This window comes from Tenebrio molitor, chromosome 2 (assembly GCF_963966145.1).
Source record: "Tenebrio molitor chromosome 2, icTenMoli1.1, whole genome shotgun sequence".
NCBI classification, from domain to species: Eukaryota; Metazoa; Arthropoda; class Insecta; order Coleoptera; family Tenebrionidae; genus Tenebrio; species Tenebrio molitor.
Window position 1 is genome coordinate 21,728,650 of NC_091047.1, and position 20,441 is coordinate 21,749,090.

General features: G+C 35.6%; 1 long non-coding RNA gene across 1 annotated transcript; it reads left to right on the plus strand.

The window, feature by feature from the left end:
- Positions 1-3,535: 3,535 nt before the first annotated feature.
- Positions 3,536-19,676, plus strand: LOC138124839 (uncharacterized). The gene is made up of 3 exons (XR_011157296.1): positions 3,536-3,628; positions 14,317-14,348; positions 19,032-19,676. It is a non-coding gene; the product is annotated as an uncharacterized lncRNA (long non-coding RNA).
- Positions 19,677-20,441: the final 765 nt, after the last annotated feature.

Sequence of the window (20,441 nt, forward strand, 5' to 3'; positions counted from 1 at the left end):
TAATGACCACTGAAGAATTAGAGCCATGTTGAGATACATGTATTAAAAATTGAATAAATCGTAGTACCGTCATAAAAATAAACGATATCTTTATTGCTACAAGGCTTATCGTTTGTAAATATTCTGGTGCGGGTAGGTGTTGAGGCAAACATCTATTTAACATAAACTGTAGTAATATTTGAATGTTGTTATTATGTTAAATGCTGTTTATGTTAATTTCTCTTCTGCTATTAGTGTAAAATAGAATTTTAATTGCCGAATCATATTGCCTGGACAAGTTTACTGTTTCAAGGATTTAATTTTACAGTATCTGATCATACCTTTTACAAAAATCACCCTTTGTTCTCCGACTTTTCCCTTGCAGAGGGAAGGATGTGAATTAATCTTGCATTACGTGGGTATCTCGTTGCACCGGTATCATAATTTGGGGATTAGACATTACGAATTCCTGGAGAAGCCGAAGTGTGGGCTCAAGGAGCTTGTCAACATCTGTACACCACCAACAAATAATTCATTATTAATTCTGCTATAATACCCTTGAAGCGGACCGCGGATTAGGGTCGCGAGCATATTCTGACTAATAATATATCGCTTCATCACATTTCCGGTGCGGATCATATTCGTGATGATGAGGATGGAAACAAGGAGCTGCTGCAATTTTTAAATGAAGGATTATTAGACTAAAAGTTTCCTAGAAGTGGGCGGCAAAAAATTGATAGCGAAAGTTGCCGTATTTCGAATAAAAAGGGTTACCTTTGCATCACTGCCGGAATCATTCGGTATCGTGTTTTTGTTGGAATAATTAAGAGCTTAGTGTGTTTAATTAAGAGGGAGCCGACTCGACAAAGACAGATTTGATAAGTTGATGCCGCAAGTTAAAATGGAGTGCAGATATTGTGAAAATAAGCATAACATGAAACAACTTAAATCTAAGTCGTAATGCGAAAGAAAATTGTATAGGTTTAAATCTTCTTGTCGTTTCATTTGATGATAGCCTAAATCGGTGCGACGTGGCCCTGCCAAGGAGACGAGCAAAAGGTAAGGCTAGTTTTTGTGCACGTGCGTTTTGGGTTTGCTCTTCTACTTATAGATTACTGAGAGTTGGAACAGCCAACCTGAGCAACAGAACGTGAAAATGAAATAACTCTAATGGAAATGTTTTGATTGAAAATGATACCTCTTTAGGTAGGGGATGTAATAATAATATTGTAAAGTTTACGTTAATTAATAAGCAAGAGAAATAAAAAACAACAAATACAACATAAATATTAAGTCCAATTCAGTTTGTTTGCGGTGTATGCAACTTAGGCAACTTAACGTTCGAGGCAAGATAGATACATCCAACAAAAAGTGAAGGAAATGGTATCAAGTTTATTGTTTTCTTGGCGTAAAACTGATGTGGTAAACTGAAAGGTGGTGCTGGGGGCGCTGTTAACTTTGAAATATCAAATGGTGAGTGGAGTTGTGTTTGTGCTGAAGAAGCTGTTTCACTCTCTTATTTAAAATAATTTAAAAAAAATTGCAATCGAGCATTTTCGAGTTAGATGCAATTTTAATGGATTAATAAGAATAACATAACAATAAATAACAATCTTTACTCAATCTTAGGGAACAAAAATAACAGTAGGTATAAGTGTGGTTACTTCAACAAATGTTTAAAACAGGTATTCTCTTTGCACCTCTTGATAGTAAAACAATCTATTTTGACATTATAAATATTCGTTTTATCGCAGCTTATCAATAACTAGTTAATAAACACCTCACCAATTGTGAGGTTAGGTTTTGATGTTTAAGTTTTATTTTAGCTTTATTTTCTTGACGATGGTTTATTCTACTGAACAGAACACGTTCATTGCTGTTTCTTACTTTCGAAATGGAAATGATTATAAAAATAAATTCCGGGCAAAATATCCAGACAACATTCAAGGTGGTTCTTTGTTTACTCACATTGAGCGAATTGTGAACAGGTTTTTAACAACCGGGATAGTTTGCACTTGTAAGTCATCAGGACAGCCATAATATCTGAAGAATTTGTCGAGGATTTGAGAGAAAGGGTGGAAGAAACACAAATATCCGTTGCAAATGTATTATAGGTTGCATTTAATATTTAATACCCTGTATAATTGAAAACATTAATTATTATTAATCGACCAGAAAAGTAAAGCAACACCAAGCGCCATATAAGAAAATGATATCTTTTCTATTAAAAATTCTCTGTTGAAAGATGTGTGACTTTTAGTAATAACTTTCATTCATTCTTAACAGTACAAATATAGTTGGTAAATTAAGTATAGGTACAGGGTGATAATGAGCCTAAATTTTGTGATGCAACCAACAATACATGTCCCCCATACGACTAAAAATTAGGCAATTATTCCACAATGATCTTCATTAAATTTGGCAAATTTAATGTAATATCGCGCATGTTGGCTGCATCACAAATTTCGTTAGGCTCAATATTACTTGTGCATCACCCTGTATAACAATTTTTCTAATTTCAAAAATTCAAAAAGTTGAATTATGCAATTTTATCACGAAGATGACATTACGATTTTAAATGTTATTTTTCAGATTTTAAGGTGTTTTGGAAGAGAGTGCTTTTAGACGTTACGAATATTCACTAATAAGCTGAAAATTGTTTGAGGGAAATTATTTTCGGTTAATGAATTGCGCGCTAATAGTTCGGTATAGTGAATAATGTAGTGTACTTTCATTGTTTGAGTGCTTTTTGAGCAGGAACATGTCTGTATAATATTCGCTATTAGATGTAGCGTAAAATTAATTTTGCAAAGTTTTCCATCGAGATGGCGTACATTGTAATGCATCCTCCGAGTTTGATTAAATCGAAGCAAGACAGCGTCGGGGTTGTTGTTTGCCGTTGTAGTTTCAGCAGTTATAGTTTTAAAATTGGGCTCAATAATGAGATCCGAGTCGGATAATGAAGGGTTGTTCGTTAGAAGTTCTCCGGATCTCCGTTTCGGGGTCTGGAACATATTTTCGTTGGGGGCCTCGCTTCGGGAGCTGCTAAATAATATCGAGAGCCCAATTAAGCATAATAATGCCCATGGTATTAGTAACGATTAACTCACCTTTGGTACGGTTTCCTCTTGGCGGAAAGCCGAGGAAAAGTGCGAAAGCGGGCGAGCTCCCACGAAAGTGGCGTTTCCTCGGTAACAGCGGGCGCAAACAGCGCAACAGGATAATCTGCAGGAGCGAGTCCTGCAAGTCGACTTCAATGAGCATTTCTATGATTACCGCATCAGCATGAGGTCCTTTAATGCCGATACTTGCGATAATTACACGCTCCGCGGATTAGATTCGCCGGAATTACGTGTGCAAATTGCCGAACTGTGGACGGGGGCGGCGTCGCCGCTCCCGTCCCTCCGACCAACTCCTGCTCTCGGTCCGAATTAATGGCAGGATTTCGAGAGTACACCTGCATTTCTAAATTTTCCGGAGTTTGTAGGTTTGGGGGTGAAAAAGTGGGGGCGGCGCCGGCGCCGTAGCCGCGACTGGGGTGTGGCGGGCGCCGGCTCTTTCTGCCGTCTCAGTTGATCGTGCGTCTTCCGAGGCCTCAACAACGGACTGCACCGACTCCTGCTAACTTTCGACGACGGACTTTGCCCCGGTAAGTGCCAGTGGAACCCTGCAGGGAGTGACAGTGTGCCCTCTCCTATTCGCTAAATTCACGCGGAAATTCGACGCGCTCCTACCGCGCGCTCACGCTCGTCTTCGCGGCCCGCGCGGGCACGTGGCGGCGTCGAGGCGGCCCGTTGATCAGGTCCGGCGTGTTTTTAAGCTGCCTTAATTAAATTTTGATCATTGAATTATCGCGTGACTTAGTTTTTCCGATACGGCACGCTCCGTCTCTAATTTAATAAAGGGTTGTTTTTATACCGGGCGTCTCGACAAACCCCAGTCTTATCTACCGTCGCCGGATTTTATTAAATCGCTAATTTGTTATTTATAATAAAGTCATGATGGCGTGGGGCAGATGCTTGCGGTTCTTTGTTTGCCGTGATAACAGTGTGATAGCGAGTCTGTGCACACATGACACCGTTCACCTGCCACTAAATTACATTTTCCCCCCCGGAATATTGACTTTTTTATCGGCGTCGATATGACGCACGCCGGAAAAATTATTTCTCGCCGATTTGTCGTATTCCGGTGATGCACGTTTTTCCAAATTTAATTAAAATGTATCTGTTATGCGGGCGAACGCGAATACATAATTAAACACCCTCTGTTCTCCGAAATGCTGGTACGGTTGCGATTGAAATGTTTATTGCACAATACAGTTTATTTTCAGTCGAGCCGAATCGCAAGTGAAGAGTCGATTAAAACGGCTCAAACGGTGACAAATTGCAGATTTCCGATGAAAAATTAATTGGATTCTTCCTGCTGAAAGGCCACAATGCTGGATAAACACGATGCATCCGGATCTTTCAGCGATTCCTGAAATTCCGTGCTCCTCGGCTCCGTATGATCAGATTTCCCGCAATTCACTTACGCGTATTTGGCAACACTGTTTGCTTCCCCTTTTCCGGAGAAAGATTGGAGCAGGTTTCGGTTTTCAGCGTGCGAGGGTGCGCCGGAATTAATTCATTCCGGCATTAGGCCGTCGGACGGTTTTTTACAGGTTTTAGACGAACACCGTGTAGAATTTTATTCGTGGATTTCCCTTGCGGGATTACTCTTCATAATTGAAAAGTTTGTTATAAATTCATGTATCTGGTGCACGAATGGCGTGCTAATGTACTAATGGATTTAAACAGTTAAAATATTTGCTTTTGTTGGGAAATATTTTGCGGACCTCTCTTTGAAAATTATCTCGGTATTGGGGGAACGGTTCGGCCGGATCATTATGTTTACCAAATTGTCAATTACATGTTTACTAGCCAAGTCTTCTGTGTAATGGAAATTGATGTAATTTAAATTTTATAACGTTAATTAAAGTGCAGCCTACCAATCAACGTAATGTAAGAGTTTACATTTATTTCCGAAACAGCTCATCCCGAATTAACTCGCGCTGGCACTGTATAATTGTCGGAAAAACAAACTCCAAATTGCAGTGAATGGGGCTCGTTGGGAACACAGTGGCGTGCGGCCTTAATTAGCGACCTTACTATATCGTCTCACACAAAATTCACGTATCGTCCTTGCTCGGTATCTGCAAGACCACTGAATTATAATCCCCAGACGTGTTTTTTCAGAACTCGCGGGTTATTACACGTTTTAAAGTATTCATTCATTCCTTACTTTACTTTCAGATAATGTGACATTTATAGAAATATTATTTTGAAACGGATCCTCATAAAAGTCGTTTAGTATGATATAAACATCCTTATGTGGAATAACTGACATCAGCTTTTGCTTAAAATTATGAAAACTGTATACCCTAAGTGATTTAATTCGGGTGTTCATTTAAATTTCTCCTCAAAGTTGGCGTTGAAGAGTCGATTGTGAACCCACCACGAACTACAGATCACTGATCAGCTGTTTAAATTTAACCTCACTTTTTGCGTTGTTTGTGTTTTTAGTCCGCAGACTGACGTGTGGTGCGTTCACAATCGACTCTTCGACGTCTACTTTGAGGAGAAATTTAAATGAACATCCAATATATAGTTTGCTAAAATTCTTTGGCGATGCAAGATCTTTTTTATTTTAGATCTGACGTCCATATTTTTTATAAAGTTTAATTTATCAAATAGATGAGATGAATGATCAGTTATAAACTGTATTGTAAAAGCACCGCGATATTTCTTTGGGTTTTCTTCTGCTTAGGACCGAGGATACTTGTGAAAGTATTAAAATTTATTTTTGTATTTGTTCGGTCTATTGCTCTACTCGTATACTCGTATATTCTACAATATATATTTTTTTATTTCAGTATTGTCTATAAACCGTGTAAAATGTGGGCGTGTAGCAAAACAAATAATAATATAAAAACAGTGCTTTAAAAAAAATATTATCGCTTGATAGGAATATCTATAAATATGTATATTTTTTTATAAAAATTTACTCATGTTCAAAAAGACATTAAAAATGAGTCTCAAAATCCTCAGTGTGTAGAATTTTGATTGTGACTAGATTTCAAGATGTCGCAAATATTCTGGACTGTGAAGAATTTAATTTTTAAATTTACACCATTGCTAATGTTTTTCGCAGCAGTTCTTCACAATCACCGGTCCGGTAGTTAAATTAAATAAAACAGTTTAGGATAGATCACCAGCGTAAAGAGTGATTTACGAACCGGTTATAAAGTGTATGATTATTAATACACAAGAGTGGGTCGAGCACAGAACCCTGAGGGACAGCTGAATTCTGCTTGAATTTTAATTTTGTTTCCATGGCCTTAAACACACTGACATTCGTCCATCTAATTGTTAGAGAAACTAAAAAGTCGCCATAAATCACATCTGTTATCCGAGTAATCAAAACTATCATAAATCGCAAGTACGTTATTGTTACAAATTATTCTCAAATAATTATTTTCTATAGTTACTATCTATCTACTCCATCCATATCTTCATTACATCTATTCCTCTTTAGTTCTTGTTTGAGTTTTTGCTACAGATCTGGCATTTACTTTACTTATGAGAAAATAAATCAATGGGAATAAACCACATTTTTTGCGCCACCAATGTCAGTGATAAACACTCCTCCAGCTATATTTTTTACTCCTTTCAAATGAAATCCTGGGCTGAGTAGGCGTTTAGAACAGTGTAAAGTTTGAATTTCCCGCCGTTTGACACGAATGACATTTGTTTATGTTTAATCGGGACATAATTGAACATGTTTGTTTTCAGCAAAGGGTGCCCTTAGATATTTGCTTCGAGAATAGGAATCGTTACATTATTCTATTATATAAAGAAAAAAATTTTGGCTCTAAATTTTAGGGTTGCTGTCAACATGCTCCAATTAATCTACGCTTTAAAAAGGTACAACAATTGACGGTTTCCAACGCCTTCCCAGCCCAGGATTTCATTTGAACGCGCGATATTTAAGTATTTAATTTTTGTGTAGATTTTGTCCGATTAATTTATGTATCTTTGGTGGATTAGCATCAAGATATCAAATATTGGGATAAAGAGGAGCAGAAATTTTCATTAGCACCGCAACCCGTTTGAAGAGCTGCCATCACCCTTTTTTGCCAGTGGCGTGCATGTTTTTAGCTGGCGGCGCAGTCGTCATTATTTGCATGAGCTAAACAAGTTTCCGGATGATCTAACATTTGTCGAGGGAAAGTTTTCCAAATATCGGCGAACAAAATGCAGTTGGTGTGTGTGCCGAGATAACGGAACTCATATTAAATTATTCGTTTCATTGGGCAGAGGCGCATTTCGCTGATATGATCACAGAAAGCATATTTACCAGAGCAATGAGACAAGGCGGGTGGGTCCCATTTTGTCCCATTTTGTATATGTTCCCAGTTATGCCACCCACTTATCCTGTTACCGTGTAAAACTGTCTGAACGGTTTTCGAACATCCCGGGATATCTCGTTTGTGTAAGGACTTTTTTGTGTCCTGTTTAGAGAGGTTAGGGTGGATAAAGTGTGTCGTTTTTCTAACGCAAACGCTATTCCGCAGTCGCATTTAGCCGCTATAGGAAAGCTTTTACCGAATTAACAGTTAGCAGAGTTTCTCGCCGGCCCCGACACCCCACCTGCCATCCACTGTTCCTGCTCTGTTTTATACGTTTGATTAAATAGTTTGTGGCTTCTACAAACAATCCACCAAAAAATGTGTGCACCGCCGCATTTAACTGTTGCATACAAATTTACACTGATAACTATTGCCCGCATCGATAACTTCCGACGTACTTTAATTAAGTTTAAATTTTATGCATGGTACCTCCGAGCTCCCTTTTGAAGCTTCCAAACGAATTGTTTTGTAGAAAGCTAGACGTGTACCTGTGCCACTAAAATTTGAATATTCGTCGCTTATACATATAACGGATCCTGTTTGACTCCCTAGAAAAAAGGAGTCTTGTTTCGTTACCCGATAAATTTAAATGAACATGCTCATATGCGAAGTAGTACCGACGCCCAAATAATACTATATTAATATGTAAGAAACTAAATATTTAAGCAATATGAAATAATGATGATAAATGTGGCTACTAAGTGAAAAGATCCTAATTCTAGAAGGTCTTTTTGTGCTTCCCCTAGTTGTCGACCTCGACTACGTCTCGGTCTCTGCGCTTAGCACAAAAAGACTCACTTCTACTCTTAATGACATAATCTACAATTTTTTAAGACAGCAAAGTACTTCGTTGTTACTAAATCACATGCATCTTAGCTGACTATACTTGCGAAATGCTCCTAGTCTTTTGCTTCCTGGTCAGGAACATTAAATGGTAAAACACAGTCTTATTATGTCAAATAATTTTTTTAAACAATTTTTTTTTTGCTAGAATCTTGTATTTGTTGCATTTTTGTTAAACACATTTATGATGAAAGTAATACAGAGATTTTTAATTTGGACACACTTATAAGCCATTGTATGTTGTAAAGTAATACTATTCATTAGCTAACGAATAATACCTCCACAAAATTTCATTTCCAAAAAATAAATAAATTCTGATAGTGAAAATGATAAAATCCTACGTCGTAGATAAAGTATTGTTTTCTAATCGTGTGTAATATTTATTACCTACTAATTGAATAATATACCATTATTTTAGAATAATACATATGCAGTTATTTGTTGTTGAATATAAATTTTAAAATCAAAAGACGCAATGCAATCGTTAACCGGTTGTTAAAGCAAAACATGGAATACAATTATTTGTTGGTGGGTAGAATATTCTATGCAAATACAAAATCTAAAAATAAAATTAAAATCTGGTGCTAAATAAAGTGTTGGCTTTTAAAAAATTCAAATCAAAATACGGAAGCAAATTGTGTGTTTTTAGTATTCATTATTCAAATTATGATTATATCATTGAAGTCCACGTACTGCCAATAATTATATGCAAACATTTACACTAACGCCGCAATTTGATGATTTCATGCATGCTTAGCTCGGGGGTGTTCACGGGGCCATTAGTCTGTGTTATGAAGTTAAAAACGCTTTTCCGCATAATGTTTGTTTGTTTGTTTGTGTATAAAACACTTAGGTATTGCTCTGTTGACTTAGTAATCACGTCGTCGTAATCATGTCATCATGTAAATGATCAGCAAGCTTGTAAGCCATTCGCCTCTAACTCTATAGTCGCAAACAGCTTTATCGTTGGTTTCCGCCATGCAGACTATAATTGAACATCAAACTGTGCACTACCAAAATTGTTCACAGTTTCTGCAACACCATAAATCCAAGATCATTACAACTTCATCTAGCTATACGTGTGAATACGTGCCAAAATAGTGGAAATTATAATTTATAAGTAATTATTTATTTTGGACAAATTAACAGTTTTCATTTGCTTAAAGTTTTGAAGAACAATAAGAAATTAATTAGTTTATTTTAGCATTGTCAAGAATTTGTAAGTTCGGCAGCCTCAGTACATAAAACTTGATTTTTGCTCCTAATAACATAATATACTATTGTCTTTTCGGGTAGTTTAGTTTGAACTATTTTTAAGTTTTCTTCTTTGTCCATTAGTTATGTGTGTTGGTTGTGTGAATTGCAACTGAATCAAGGCGCAGTACATTGACAGCTTTCCCCATAATAAATTTTTTGCAGGTTATATTTTCTGGTTCTGCGATTACGGTAATAAACCGTTTTAGCACGTTGTTTTATGCCGGCCATTACGGCGATTGATAATTGGGTCAATTATGGGAGAAATGTTCATCTAAAATGAGACTTTTTGCCGGTCCGCTGAACATTAACGCTCGTAATCTCGGGGTGCCAAAATGCATAAAATAATTAACACCTGCTAACCTAACCCGAGATTTAAATAACAGTTAATCAATTTGTATAATGCAATAATAGAGCCGGCCACCGCGTTAAACCCTTCCGCAGCGCGGCCTGTTGGGACTTTTCCCACTCTGGTCGACTGTAATGTGGGTCATTAGATGCAAGCTTATTACCCATGCCCGTATTGTTATGAGCTTTTTCCCCTCTTTCCCAACGCACAAAATGTCTGTCGTCTCTTTCTTTTGCATATCGATTCGGTTTAAAAACGCGATCCTGTGGAGCCGCTCGCGTTCATTAGTTTGTCCAAAGGATCTGGACTATTGAAAGCGGTAACTCCCCATCAACACAACTTATCTAGCCCCGTATCGAGAAATTGGATTGTTAATTTGTGTAGTAAATCCGGTTGATTAGCGAATATGTAAATTATAACCCGGCGCATCCGCCATAATGTGCGTTCGATAAACAGCGATGATGGACGCTAATCGCCGATTAAAAATTGTTCGAGTTTCACGCTTCGTTGACGGTACAAAAAATAACGTGATGGCAGACAGGTGCAGCTGCACACACTCCACATTTCGTGAAATACCACTAGAGTGAATATTTTTAGGAAGGGCCTGAAGGAATTATTCGGGTGAAGCGGGACTTAACGATTATTTTTCAGTGTACGGGAACGTAAACAAACCACACGCAATGTGCGTATGCATGTATGGATTGCGTGCCTGTCGCTAATAAAATTATTACACTTTACATGACTTGTGCTTGGGAAACATTGTGACGAAACGATTAAATTTGTCGGCTAAATTAGGAGAATTTATATTTTATTACCAATGAAATGAAAGGTTTTCTATTGAGCAAGTTCCTAAATTGTTTGAGTGGTATTGGAGGCAAAAAATTGTATATCAGATATCAGTCTTGATAAATTTCAGATTAATTTTTGATTTGGTTGACCTATTTTGTAGATAATTTTTTTGACAAATAAAAAATTGTTTTATATTGTTCTAATTAATTATAACATCAAATAAAAATGTAAACAACAAGATTTTGAGATGGAAGGCTTTTATTAAGAAAAGATGTGTCGTGAAATTATTATTTATTGTAATATTTTATTTTAATTTTAAATATTTCAGGTTAAAATGCTTAATCGTTGCCTACAGAATGTCTAGGTACCTTTTTTTTTACCATGCAAGGATTAAATACAACTGGAGAAAAAAGAAAATATCTCAATATCTGCAATATTTAAATCGACTGTTTTTATTTTATTGAAACGATCACATCCACACTACTTTTTCCACAGTTTATAAAAACCCACGTTCATTTTTAGATTCCAACGATAACTTGTCGTCATATTTACATTTTAACGGCTTTGTCATTTTATTTTCATTTTTTCGACCTTGATGGAATATTTCACATTACTCTTCACTGATTTTTGGGCAAAGTAATCCAAGAGTTAAAATAGCAAAATAATTTTTAGCTTACGACTGTATCTTAAGCTCTAGAACATATGTTGTACTTATACTTTTGTATAATGATGGCTATGATTCAAGAGAATGAAAATTCCAACACGAGCCGTAAGCGAGTGGTGGAATCATCCGAGTTGAATTGAAGACTATACTTTCTCCACGACTATATTAAGAACTAACAATCATGAAAATTGAATTTAATTTGATTTTTAATATTTGACAATTAAAATTGTGCTTCGTTTAGCGGATGCGCGACTTATTGTTTACAAAAGCATTCGATTGGCGATCTGCCGTTGTAGAATGAAAATACGAGGGATGTGATTGGCCGATAGCCGTGGATTTCAGTATATTCTAGCACGGGGCGTGGCATTGATATCATTCTTTTATTGAATATCCAACAAGAATGCATAGTTGTCTTTGAAGGATATGCATTTAAAAGTAACTATTTTCGCTGAGAAAATCTGTTATTTTATGGAACAAGTACAAATGTAATAACCAAATAGTTAGTATAAAATATGTTAGTTGACTCGATACAAGCACAATTACATCATTTGAGTTTAACTAAATTGTAGAGAATTAGAACAGATTCAACATGTGCGGCTAAAACTATTTTAAAACAAGTTTTTAAGCTTCACTTTTTAGCTCTGCATCAAAATTTTATACGAAATTTATGTTATAAATAATACCCTGTAAAATGTTGAGTCTGCTCCATTATGTTGGAAAACAATATTATTGTTTATACAATTATTAATGGTAGGATGCTGTACTCGTACATGTGAACCAAGCAAAGTTCTGGCAAACAAAATTCTCAACATAATACAGAATTATTTCAGTTAATACCGGTAAAATGTACAGATACTGAAGGCTCTACTTCTGTTATGTAGTCATTAAGTTATTTATTTTTGATGAAATTGTATATTATTAAATTGTAAACTTTGTTTCTCTGTTATTATTTAGAATATGCATTTACAATATTTCGTTGGAAAAAAGAAAAGTTAATTCGTAGATTCATTCATATCAGCCAATTCGTTTTGTGTTAGATTTAATAATTTTTAATTAATGTAAAAAAAGAAACTCGTCTATTAATTTAGAAAAGGGAACGTAGACAAAAAATTCACTTCACGTTTGTTAATTAAATTTTAACTAGGAGGAGAAAATATATTCATTAAATTATTGATCACTGATTATGAGCAAAAATTAGTGGAAGGTTAAATTGACTGGCAAGAACTAGTGGAGGTCTGGAGTGAAATTTTTTTCGTATTTACTCTGCAAACTTTCAAGGATTTCCAATAAAACCATAAACAATACTAACAAAAAGTTTGTTCAGGGTTTCAGTACCTCTAACCCATCGACTCTGCTATTACTAACGAATTTATTAACCTTTATTAACCTTTAAATATTTTCTAAAAACCATAAAAATCTGAAAATCAACGAAATGCGTTCATTACGTTCACTGCGATTTTACGTTGCAGCCGAATTAATGAGAAAGCACAAATGCATTAGGTAGAATGTAATGTAACAAATAAAAATATGTTGCACTTTTATTACTTGAAATGGCCTTGTGATTCATAAGTCATAAGATCTACGGTTTAACAAAGAGAATTTCCAGTCTCTAATTTTTACAAGCTTATATCGGGTGTTCATTTAAATTGTCGATTGTGAACGCACCACGGATTACAGATCACGGATCAGCTGTTTAAATCTAACCTCACTTTTTGTGTTGTTTGTGTTTTTACTATGCAGACTGAGGAGCGGTGCGTTCACAATCGGCCCTTTTGAGGATAAATTTAAATGAACACCCGATAAATAAATCACAATTTACCTATCGAAACTTGGATTTGTAAATAATACATTCTGACAGTCAACATGTTAACTTGTGGAATTACAACTTTCGCCGCGCTCGTGTGTGTACGCATCCCACTTGTAAAAAAAATGTAGTGCTAAGAGAAAAATTATTAAACATCCATTGTCTGTGAGAAAGAATGATCCGGCTATAAAATATATTGAAAACGATGATCTTCTCGTAGCATGCAAGTGGTGTATTATTAATTATTTTTACGATTTCTCTTTGGCTGTGTATTAAGTTAGCCTCGGCGGAGTATACAAGTTTTATTAGGAAAATTTGTCGCTAGCATTTATAAGGTAGCAAATAAAAACGCAGAAAGTTGTTTAGAAATTAAGTGGGTGAAATAATGAGGTAAAGAATCCATGCATCGTCCTCGTAATAATGGGCAAAGGGCGTGTATATAGCAATACTTGTTACGCAACTCCTCTTAAGGGCACTTGTCAACGAAGCGGCTGAAGGACCCACTCCGTTTCCGAACTCCGGGACTAAGAAAGCGCGCAATATCTTCAAGTTTATATTGTAGTTGAGGCAGCGGCCACCTTAATATTGATGTTTTATATTATTACCGCACAATTTACGTAAGGCGCGTCCCTTTCTCCGGGCAGAAATTCGCTCCTCCGGAGAGCCCTTAAGCCGGCTGATCGATGGCGGCAAAACGGAACTGATCCTCGAGGAAACATATACAGGTTTCGGATGGTATCTCGGAACTTTCTGATGGGAACTGCGTAAGAAGATAAGGAATGTACCGATGTAAAAATACCACGCATTAAATTAAAGACATCATTTGACATGAAAGTTTGCCCCCGAGGGATTGTCTTAGAAACGAAACAATTTATAAGAAATAAGAAAACAATCGAGTCAAGGTAGGGTTTGGTCTCGGAGGGCCGGATGACGTCATTGTCCGAAATGGTCCCATAGCTTCTCCGAGTATTCCATTTAGTTGCCGGTTTCAGGTCACGTTTTGCTAAATCCTAATTGACTCAAGTAAATAACCTACTTTGAACTATGAAATCGATAGTTTTTAAAATGAAATCACTCAGACAGACACAACACTGCAGAAATTGTAACACCTTCGATATCCATTACAACAAAAAACAATCGATTTATAATCATATTATGATAAGTAACTTTGTCTTATTATTTTTCAGATACCACAATGAAGCTTATCTCGGATTACTGGGTGAGTATTCTTCCTTTATTTAACATTTTTATGTCTTAATCGTGCAAATCAAGATGTGTGATGAGTCCAAGTATTGACTGTTATTGTATTTTCTGCAACTAATAATATTTTATTGAGATGTTCCAAATGAATGTCATAAACTTAGATCAATGAATTATAATTTAGAATGCCTTGTAGACACATAACTGTCGACCAACCGCTCCGAATGGTTGATATGAAAGTTTTTCGTTATTAGTTAGCCCTTCTCAAGATGGTGAAAGATTTTTGTATTAAAACTAACGTTAAATAAACACGGTAACTATTTGTGAAGACCTCATCAAAATCTGTTGAGACATTCTCTAGTTATAAGCGGAGAAGGTATATATACATACAGACGTACATATCTTCTAGATTTGCTTCTATTTCTCTTTACTTTTTTACCTTTTCTACACAAGCAGAGTATTTTATCAAGTAAAAATTACAAAAAATGTTTCTCTTATTGATTAATTTTCAGTAACAGCTCAGTTTATAAGTAAATGTCTTTTCTCATGCAGGTTTCAGCTATGCTGCTAGCTTCTTCAGAGCAGATCTGAGACTCGGAAATCATTAACTCCATTCACAAATATAAGAGAAGGCAAAAATACACAATAAATATTTTTCAGTAACATTCAAAGGAAATTAAGCTAAGGATAAAAATATTAAAACACCGTCGCGTATTCTACCTTGTATTCCTTTTGACCGGCTCTTTCTTATATGTAAATTTTTGTACCAATTTAGATAAGTAATTTCCAAGAGCCGCAACTGCTTCTTTTCCGAACTCTATTTAAGATCAAAGAAAGAATTATCGTACTTTGAGATTTAATTAAAATTCCCGAATACAAACATTGCCAACTGTATTTACGTTGGTTTGAGCTCCACAACAATTGCAAAAATCATCCACGTACGTTGAATTTAACCCAAATTGATGTAGCTATAAAAATGACTGCTATTATTGCAGTCGTGTGGGGTTAATTGTTTCTATTATAGATAACTCGCCATAAAATATTTTTATAGGCGTTTTCTCTTTCGTCTTTTTCGAGACATGTCTTTTTCTTTTAATATATCATATCCGCTTTACAAACTCATGAAAAATCTATTGTGCCGACAGGATTAAATTCATGTTGTGTCATCAGAGGGATCTGTCTCTTTTATTGAACACAGAAACGTCGAAAGTCAAGTGGCAGGACTAAAAAAAAGCCTTAGTAAGACTGTTGTGAGAAAAATGTTTTCAGGATTTTGGGGTAATGAACCTAAAATCCTGCTGAATGTTCCTTAGCTGACAGAACATATTTAAATTTTGGATTTTAGCTACACGAGTTACTTCATCCCTTTTTAACTGTTGTTTAAAAAAATTTCGAAAATTTTCTAAAATTCGGAGCTCCACCCACTAGCGATATCCGATATTTTTTGTTTTGTAATAACAATAAATTAATTAACCACTTTAGTTTGCAGCAGGAACTTTTCATAATTAAAATTTTATTCAAAAGCTTTGCTTTCAAGGATCAGCTCTTGATGATTCTGCACCTGCATGAAAGTGCAACTTTGACAGTGTATTTTTTTAGCTTGCAAAAAGCAGTTATAAATAAATGAGGGACATTTAATATAAATTCCAGTGTACTTGGTAGAAGCGCGTCAGTCGAGTTTTAATTAGCAGGAAAAGAAAAAATCTGCTCGACGCACACCTTTACATACAAGTTGTGTTCCCTTTGATTTTCCCGTTTACGGCGCGTTTGCGGTAATGAGTGTGTAATGCAGTTAACGAGTTAGCTATAAATTGTCGCCGAACAATAAGCGAGATAAGTTTTGCAAGTTTCTAATGAATTAATAGCGTTTCAGAGCCGAATTTTCGTGGCAATATTGTCGAGGTGTTCGTGGCCGAATGTCGGACAGAGCAAGTGCGATGTAATGCAATATTTATGGTCCGAGTGCGGCAGCTTTATGACGCTAAATGGATATAAATGTATATTTAATAGGTTTACCGTAAAATAAGAGTAAACTGCTTCGATCGCGCCCTTTATGAGGTGTGCCGTCTATAAATATGTCCTATAATACGCGCCGCCATCACTGTTATGATGTCGAAATATTTCACCAGTTTATTAATTCGAGAACGTCGCCGGTGGACTCCTTGTTTCAAGCTTGAGCCACCAGCAAGCTGCTTTCGACATTTATTACAAAGTGCCTCATTTATTTTTCAAAGATTGTTGATGCAATTTTTACCGTTTTCACGGTTTCCTTGCAAAACATCTTTCAAAAGGTGTTTATGCACTCTTAATGAAAAAGGTAATTTTACGTACTCCCAAGCGGACGAAAAGTAACTCTTTTTCGGACGCTCTTTTTCGGGCGCACTTTTTCGGACGCATTTTTTCGGACTTTTTTAAACTTTATCTACTTCTTGATGTTAACACATAATTGCAAACGAAAATTCCATTCTCATTCTAATCAATTTTTTTAATCATCATAAAACTTCTGCCGATCATAATATTGTGGCTATTGTATCAATAAAATCGTTCTAGGAATTTGCTATGTATTTTGTAACCAAAGCACAATATTATGATTGTATGAAACAAGTAGTACCTCGAAGATATAATAAAGTTTTCTTTGTTATAAATTCAATATTTTCTAACTTGAATAAGTTTATGATCTTATTCATTGTTAACTTCTTAAACGCAACTTAACCTTCCTTCACAAGTTACTATTTTTACAGTCGTTTGCCTTCGGGAAACAAAACGCCCACCTTAGTTTTAACTCGCACGATTGTATAGTTTACGAATCAATGCAAGACGTGCCGTCGATTTATCTCGACATACTGTATGTGTATTCTCAAGCAATAAACCGGCAGCAATTCGCTGGAAAGCACACCTTTCCCAATTCGAGATGAATTTGGTGTAATGAGTCAAATTCATTGACTGGCGCGACTGTTCTTGAAATTCAGCATGATAGTTAATTAAAATTGCTAATTTAGAATACATCAAGCACAAATTATTATATTTCACACCCGAGGCTCGAGTTTTACTAATTGCTAATTAGTTTCACGGACTAATTTAATTAATTCGGATGGAAATAATGTAAACAAACCGTGAGCTGCAGCGGCACTATTATACAAAAAAATAACGTCTTCATTGTGGAATGATTTGATTTCGAAATATTTTAATTAAATAACGGCGAGATGGAGCTCGCTTATCTTGGCCGGAAGGCTTCCATCGATCACTCCATTAACGGAGGCAAAAAATTCGGCGGATTCGACTATAGTTTTAATGCGTTGGGATGATTGGAGTTCAGACCGTTGGGACGACAAAAATTTTTCATTCCTCGTATGTAATTCACGATTCCATTACAATATGTCTGGGAAAGGTGGAGGAGATGGCAACTAATCAATTACGAGAGTTGAAAACAAATATTTAGCTTTGCGTGCTCTCAGGTTCCTATATTCTTAGAAAATCGAACCGCACTGCCAACTTTGAATTCATAAATTATTAGGCGTTGCTGAAATTGAGGAGCCCAGGGAGATAAATGCTGGTTACTGAACCCGGTTGTATACGAGGGTCGTTCTTCGTTTATTGTCCTTGAATTCTAACTATCAAGAACGTTTACACCAGATGAGAAAGGCATCCGACTTCTGAACTTTGATCATTAATCTGGATTAGCAAAGATTTTTATCTAGAATCAAAATGCTAAAATGTGGTGTGGGGACATAAGAATTGATCATCTTCTCGAAATTTTCGTGGAATTGCCTAAACAAGAAACTTTACGGCAACGTTCTCTTGGAATTTTCTATGAATTTAACTTAATATTTTTACTGATTGAACGAACTGTAATGAGATGACGCCAAATATTTTTTAAGTGAAAAACGCACTTCGGCATGATTGTACTAAATGTACCAGATCTTGGAGATGGAATGAAAAATGGTTTCAATTTAAGAACGGTTCCTATGTGACTAAAATTTGACAGTGGCCCTGTAATTTCCAAATTTATTAAAGTTAGGTTATATGAATCTTAGTCTGTGGTTATGTGTGAAATAAGCTGCATCACAAATTTTCGATATTTTTATTTTTCACAGCAGCTCTTGGCCTATTTTTTTAAACATATGGTGATTTTATCCTTTGATTACTTTTTTTTGGAATTGTGTTATTATGTTTCATCTTACCACATACCTTCTGATACGACGTACAAGTCAGATCAATTTATTGACCAAATATATAATAATAATACATACAAACAACTATTCGTAAACCTCTTGCAGAGTCCTTTAGATTAATGTAAATATCGGGCGTTCAAATGAAATCCTGGGCTGAGTACGCGTTGGGAAAATAAACCGTTTAGAACAGTGTAAAGTTTGAATTTCCCGCCATTTGACATGAATGACATTTGTTTATGTTTAATCGGGACATAATTGAACATGTTTATTTTCAGCAAAGGTTCGAGAATAGAAATCATTAAGTTATTTTTTTTAATGTAAAACATTGCAAAGAAAGAAAAAAAAAAGAAAGATTTTTCAGGCTCTAAATGTGAGGTTAGCTGTCAACATTCTTCAAATAATTTACGTCTTAAAAAAGCACAACAATTGACGGTTTCCAACGCCTTCCCAGCCCAGGATTTCATTTGAACACGCGATAATATGATTTAAATAAAATACTTAACAATTTTAACTTAAGTATTTTGTTTCAGGAGTAATGTTCAGGGACAGGAATATCTATAAGAACCTATATATTATGCAGTTTTATCGGTAGCATTAAGGTCAGATTGGCATATAATTCTTTTATCTGATAAAATGATACAGTTTGTTTATTATACTCATCATTTCGACGGCAACTTTTTTAAACGTACTGATAATATGATTCTAAATAATCTAATAAGTCAAGTTGATTTGTTAGAATCCTCTTATCTGATAAAATGGTCCAATCCCAATGGAGCTTGTATTTGGATTTTCGAGATATTTTTTTTACAGATGGCATATTTAAATCAGTCTTTAAATAACTATCAATTGACAGTAAATCTTGACAAAGAATTTTAATTGTTTAGTTCTTTTAAAAACTTGTTTAATCATCTTAAAAAAATATTTTAAACATATTGAAATTGTGTGATTAGGAATTAAGAGCTAAAATAATTTTATATTGCAAATAAAAAAATCAAGTGAGTGCTTCTGTAGAAGTCATTATAAATGATTGTAGTCCAAGTTGGCGTGAAAACTGAATGTAAAATTTATAATTGCCGCTCCATATGAAAATGATCAAAGTTATGTGAATAAATGAATACACACCGTTCACACAATTGACACTAGTGACAGTTCACGCGACATTAAAGTTATGTTTGTATCGAGCGGCAAAAATTTCATAACATGGGCATGGCTCGCTTCGACTACAATCATTTGTAATGACCCTGTACAATAATAAAATTGTTCCGTTAATTCCGACACGCTCTACCAGTTGTGGAGAGTAAAACATACCTTGTATTCTCTTTTGATTCGCTGACACATGATTGTGTTTTTTTTTTTTCAAATTTCAAAAAACATATTAATTATTATCTTTCTCGCTATATCTTCTCGTATCTGTGAAATTTTTGATAATTCATCAGTTACAATAAATGTGCTTGATTTATAAAACATTTTACATTATTTCTGAGTAAAAATCCTTCATTCCAGTTGTAATGGAGAAACTAGATAACCTATGAAGTCTTCCAGTTTCACCCCTTCCTTGATGAATAAATATCCAGCTTATCGGATTTAGTAAACCCCCCGATCCCAAACCTGTTAATTTAAAAAGGGGCCATTCTATTCGTCGAGACATTGTCTGTGGTCGTTTCTTTGCTCACGTAAAATTATTATTGCGGCGTTGTTGAGACCGTTTGGATAGTCGTTGTTTGGGAGTTGGGTAATCGCGCACAATTCCGCCGATATTACCCTTATAAAACCTGCCCGGATTTGTCTGGTACGACGGGAGTTCAATGCAGCGCCAATATGTGCAGAAAACACTTAAAATGCAAATGTCTCCATCCGGTTGTTCGCCTGCCTGCAATGGTGTCGCGCCAATATTGCAGATTTATTGGCTTTATTAGACAGCGAATGGCAATTTTAACTGG